This window comes from Amblyomma maculatum, chromosome 9, assembly GCF_055883805.1.
Source record: "Amblyomma maculatum isolate TAMU_Amacu chromosome 9, ASM5588380v1, whole genome shotgun sequence".
NCBI lineage: Eukaryota > Metazoa > Arthropoda > Arachnida > Ixodida > Ixodidae > Amblyomma > Amblyomma maculatum.
The window spans coordinates 83678491-83684490 of record NC_139352.1 but is presented as its reverse complement, the minus strand read 5'-3'; positions in this window follow the sequence as shown (position 1 = coordinate 83684490).

Genomic DNA, 6000 nt, shown 5'->3' with positions numbered 1-6000 from the left:
CGGTCAGCGCAGACACAGTGAACTGAACAAGTTCCTTGTTATTTTCGACGGTCCACGGAGAAAATGCGCGGATTTTCGTGCGCTATCCTTACGTGCATGCAAGATATCTTGCAAGATATCAGTGAGGAACGTACCCGTCGACCCTGTGTCCGAAAAATCGGGTGCGCTATGAAGAAATGCACAAGATAGATAGATGTATTTATTGAAAGGAAAGTCAGAGAAGTTGGCGCAGACTTGTTCAAGCTACGCGCGGTCGACTGACTTCACTATGTGTCTGCACCTGTGGCCGCCCGTCGACATCGTCGTCATTCACGACTTCTAGTTCTGGCGAGAAGTTTGATACTTTCCCGGATTGGGCGTCGACCTCCGTGTGTTGGCCCGTACGAACAATTCGCGTCGGGGTCGCTAGAGGGATCCTTTGTCTTCTCTGACTCCTACAGACGTATTTTTTGGAATTGTGAAGAACCCGCAGTCGGCCTGTCAGATCGCGCCAGCATCGTCTACGCGCACTACGCGGCCATGTAAACGAGGCTGTGAAGTAGAGCCATGCAGCCATGCTGCGTCGTTTGCTGCCAAAGACATCATGGCGGATTACCCAGCATGCATCGCTTCATGCCTTAAAAGCGTTATGAAAAGGTTGCAGCTTCCGCCTCTGGCCAGGCGGAAGCTGCTCCAAAAACTATCGTGAGGAAGATGGCTAACTGACGCATATTTTTCTTTTTCGTTTATTGAAAACCAAAAAAAAAAAAACAAGCACATTCAGTCTCTCAACGCGCTTCTTATCAAGCTGGGTATGAAAAATTCATCAGTAAAATTCGAATGTGACGCAGGTAGTTTTAAAGAACTGGAGCCATGTTTTTTAAGCGAACTGCAGCTGTGCAAATTTGACCTTTAGCCTTCGAAGCAGACATGTGTCTGAATAACGTCACACAACGTAATTCGCTTCGGCTTTGCAGCAGGGTCTCCCAGTTCTCTCTACTCGGACCCTGAGCTCCAGTGGAACATCGTCCACCTGGCGGAGAAAGCTGCCATGGGCCAAGGCAGTTTCCAAACTCCCCATTCTAGCCGTGCATAAGAAATGGCACACTTTTCAGCTCCGTCACCAGATGGCGGTGGCGTGGTAGCAGTACAAAAAAGAAATTTAACACTAGGATCAGCTACATAAACATGCAAGGAGGTAGAAAAAGAGCGAAATGGCTAGAGATAGAACAGCAGTTGAAGGATGACAAAATAGGTGTGTACGCTCTTTGCGAGACTCATCTCAGGGATCTAGAAGATCCACCGTTTATAGAAGGCTACGTCTGGGAAGGGTGCAACAGAACGAGAACGGAAAGAAAGGGTGGAGGCGTAGGTATGTTGATACACCAGGGAACAAATTGCCAAAGAATTAAATCATCTTGTAAAGAGCATATCTGGGTTTCAGGAACCATTGCCGGCATAAGGACATGGCTAGGGGTAGTTTATTTAGGAACAGGACATCAATGCAGGCAAGAAAACAGGGATCTTGTTGAATGTCTCAGTGACGATATAAGCCACTTTGGAAACGGGGCCAATATTATTCTGCTGGGGCACATGAACGGCCACATCGACGATCTGGATGGATACACGGATTGTAACGGGAAGCTAATGCTAGATTTCTGCAAGCGACACGATCTAGTTATAGTAAATAGAGAAACAAAATGTGAAGGCCAAATGACGTGGGAATTCCGCAACAGGCAGACGACCCTTGACTATTGTCTAATGTCGCAGGAAATTTATAGCAAGGTCACAAAAATGGAAATAGAAGAAGAAGGGGAGTGTAGTCTGGGAAGTGATCATAAACGTATTAGTCTGCAGATGGGGCCCTTGATGAAAAGAGAAATGGAACTTAGACAAAACGTAAACGCAAAATTAAACGACGATCAAATAGCGCAGATAGCAGCAGACATAGAGGAAGCAATAGAGAAAAGCCCCATGGAAGACTGGGATTATGAACAGGTAGAACTACTCATAAGGAGTAAAATTCAGGAGGTTAAAGTAGCAAACCGCTGGAATGGAAAGAGGAAGCCACGGAGCTGGTGGAATAAGGAAATCAGGGAAGCTATTGAACAACGACGGGCTGCTTCAAGGGAACACCGAATAGCAAAGAAAGCACAGGCTTCTCAGGAGGAAATCGACCAAAAATGGGAATCATATCGACAAAATAAACTTCAAGTGCAGGCCCTCGTCCAAAGTAAAATAAGACAGTCCACCGATCGCTGGATGGCTGTTACACACGATGCCTCTAGAGGCGGAGCAAGAAAATTCCGGGACCATATAAGCTGGCTAGGGAAGAAGAATAAAAAAAAAAGCAGGATCGGATTCAAGATAACGAGGCAAATTGTTTAAAGGGAGATGACGCAGTGAACTACATTACATCAGTTATAGCCGAGTCATTTAAGAGCGACGATAGGGTAATCTCCGCAAATCGGGAAGCAACACAAGGTAGCAGAATGCAAAGCACCTTAGAACTGACCAATCTAAACTGGAAAAAGGCAGAAAAAAAATATTCCTAAAAACACATCTACAGGAATAGATGGAATTCCGATCAAGCTGATTAATGAACTCGGTCCAAAAAGTAAGGAAACGTTGTTAAAAGCTTTGGAAACAGTCATAGCGAATAAGCAAATTCCGAACAGCTGGCGGCAGAGTAAAATGAATTTGATTTATAAAGGGAAAGGAGAAAGGATGCACATAAAATCCTACAGGCCGATTACCATAACATCTGTAATGTACAGGTTAGCCATTCAGGCGGTGAAATTAAAGGTGCAAGCATGGGTTGAAAGTAACAAGATACTCGGAGAACTTCAGAACGGCTTTAGAAATGGTAGGCGCTTAGATGATTGCCTGTTCGTGCTTACCCAATGCATCGAAATATCTAGAGTGGAAAATATACCTTTGTATTTGGCCTTCCTGGACATAAACGGGGCGTACGACAACGTAAGCAGGGAACTCCTGTGGAACATATTAAAAGAAGAAGGTAGCGGTTATGAGATAATAGAGTTCCTACAGGAAATATACCGGGATAACAAAGTAGAAATTACGTGGGAAGGGATAAGAAGTACGGAGGATGTCAAAGTATGCAAAGGATTAAGACAAGGCTGTCCTCTATCGCCGGTGCTGTTCATGCTTTATATGATGAACCTGGAACGGAGGATACAAGACAGTAACCTAGGTTTTAACCTGTCATACAGATTAGGTGGAAAGGCGATAGAGCAGCGCCTCCCCGGTTTGATGTATGCAGACGATATTGTGCTGCTAGCTGAGAGTCTGGAAGAATTGCAAACTCTAGTTAAGTATTGCGGAGACGATGGGGACGCTCTAGGCTTCAGTTTCAGCGCAGTTAAGTCGGGTCTGATGATTTTCAACGGCTCAACTGATCAGGGTCTTAAAATTCAAGGCCTTGAAATACCTAGAGTAGCAGAATATAAATATTTGGGGGTATGGGTAAACGAAAGATTGGCATACATTGGAAAGCATGAGCAATCACTTAAGGCCAAAGGGCGAAGGAATGCCGGGATAATGAAGCATAAGGCATTGTGGGGATACAATAGGTATGAGGTATTGAGGGGTATTTGGAAAGGAATTATGGTGCCCGGACTTACTTTCGGAAATGCGGTTTTGTGCCTAAAATCAGAGGTACAGTCGACATTAGAAACAAATCAGAGATCCGTTGGACGATTAGCACTAGGTGCCCACGGCAAAACTACAAATGAGGCGGTACAGGGAGATATGGGCTGGGCATCTTTCGAAGTACGGGAAGCTGAGAGTAAAATATTATATGAGGAACGCCTGAGGAAATTGGACAGTAACAGATGGGCAGCTAAGGTATTTAAATACCTGTACCTAAAAAGCGTTGACTAACAATGGAGGAAAAGAACTAGGAAACTAACTAGTAAGTATGCTAGTAACAAGGACGGAGAAATAAAGAGCATTAAGCAACAGGTGAAAAACACAGAAGGTAAAAATTGGATAAATTCGATGTAAAAAAAACAGAGTGTGGAATTATACCGAAAGTGGAAAATGCAGATCAGGAAGGAAGATTTCTTTGATAACTCAAGAGGCAGTGCCCTACTTTTTGAAGCTAGATCAGGGTGCCTTAGAACACGCAGCCACAAAAAGAAGTTTAACAATGGAGATGACGCATGTGCTGTATGTGGAAACTCCAGTGAAACAATTGACCATATTATACTCGAATGCAATGGTATCCATCCGGAAGTTGATGCAGGCGCAATCACTGTTCCTGAAGCTCTGGGGTTTAGAGATAACAGTGGCCGGGTGAATAAACCGGCGGTGGAAACTAGCAAAAAACGGCTGGAAGATTGGTGGCTTAAAAGCAGAGAATTGACATAATGTTAGTAATGTAGGAGCAAGAATTAGTAAATAGAATGATGGTTTAGTTAACAATTCTAAATCAATAATTAAGATATATGGAGAAAAGTGAGCATGATAGCTGCTGCTACCACCCCGTTTCAAAGGGGACGCTCCTATATTCCATCCATCCATCGCTTAAAACCCAAAAAGTAGCGCCAACATGTGAAGTTTGTCGCCCGCCTCCTCTCCTGCGCTCTCCTTCGTCGTTCGACCCTCTCATTGGCCGAGCGCCGTCACGTGCGCGCGCGCGCTTTTTGTTTTTGCTGGGCGTGCAGCTTCCTCCTTTCCAGCGGGGCGCGCGGCGCGCGCGCGGCACATATCGCCTTGTGTTTTGCTGCCACGCGGACTGCTACTAAATCGTTCCCGCTGGCTATTTAATTTTTTTTTTTTCAAGCATGTTGCGCTCTTTGGCCGGTGGCTGATAGAAGCACGGTGGTGAAGGCGAGTTCAACCAACGCAGACATCGCGTACAAATGGTGTCACGCACTGACAGTTGAAAACGGAACCGTTTCAGCGCAAAATATAAAAAAAACTGCTACCACGCTTCTCAAGTTTCACGGTAGCTTACAATTCAGTCCAACCTGCAAAGAAACCACACAGACTGCAGCTTCCGCAGCGTAGTTAATTTTTTTTCAAGCATGTTGCGCACTTTTGTCAACGGATGACGGACTCAAGGAGGTGAAGGCGAGTTAAATCGACGCCAAAATCGTGTACGTATGGTGACACACCATGGCAGCTGAACACGGCACCGTCTCAATGCCAAATATAAAAAAAAATAACTGCTACCTCCCTCCCCAAGTTTACCGGTAGCTCACAAGTCAATCAAAGCTGCAAAGACTCCACACAGACTGCAGCTTCCGCCGCCTATAGTTAATTTGATCTGCAGCTGAAGTTGAAAATATATGGAAGACAGCTGCTGCCACACTTCTCAAGTTTACCGGCAGCTCGCAATCCAGTCAACGCTGCGAAGAAACCATACACAGACTGTTCCAAAATTGTTCCTGTCCGCCGCCTAGTTACAAATTTTATAAAGCATGCCACTGAGTGGCCAAATGTGACGAACTACGGACACACGGAGATGACGGCGAGTTGAACCAACGCCGAAATCGCGTATATGTGGTATATGACACTCACAACTGAAACTATTCTGGCGGGAAATCCCTGTCAACATTCGGTAATTATGTTTCAGCAGTGAGTAACATTTTAACCTGAACACATTGCGACAAAATGCAAGGCTCTGGTGAGACCCGGCGCACGGCCGCCTCGATCGGCGCGCGCGGGGCGCTGATCGAGACGGCTGTGAAGGGCGCCTGCTCCGGAGAGCGCGCGCTAGTCGCGCACCCCGTAGGTGGAGCCACGGTCGAAATGCGAGAGGAGGAGCGGCGCCGCCGGAGGAGGAGAGAGGAGATGGCGCTACTTTTAGTTTATTGAGGGGTTTTAAGCAGGCTCCAATAGCTTCGCGCCAAGAAGGTTATATAATACTGCTGGAGTGGAAGTGGCGCCCAACCGCTGAAGCCGAGGCGCCGCCATCTTGCTCAGGGCAGAAAGCTCGCGCACGGCATAGCGCACGCACAGCATTGCGCGCCAGTACAGGTCGAGCTTTGCATG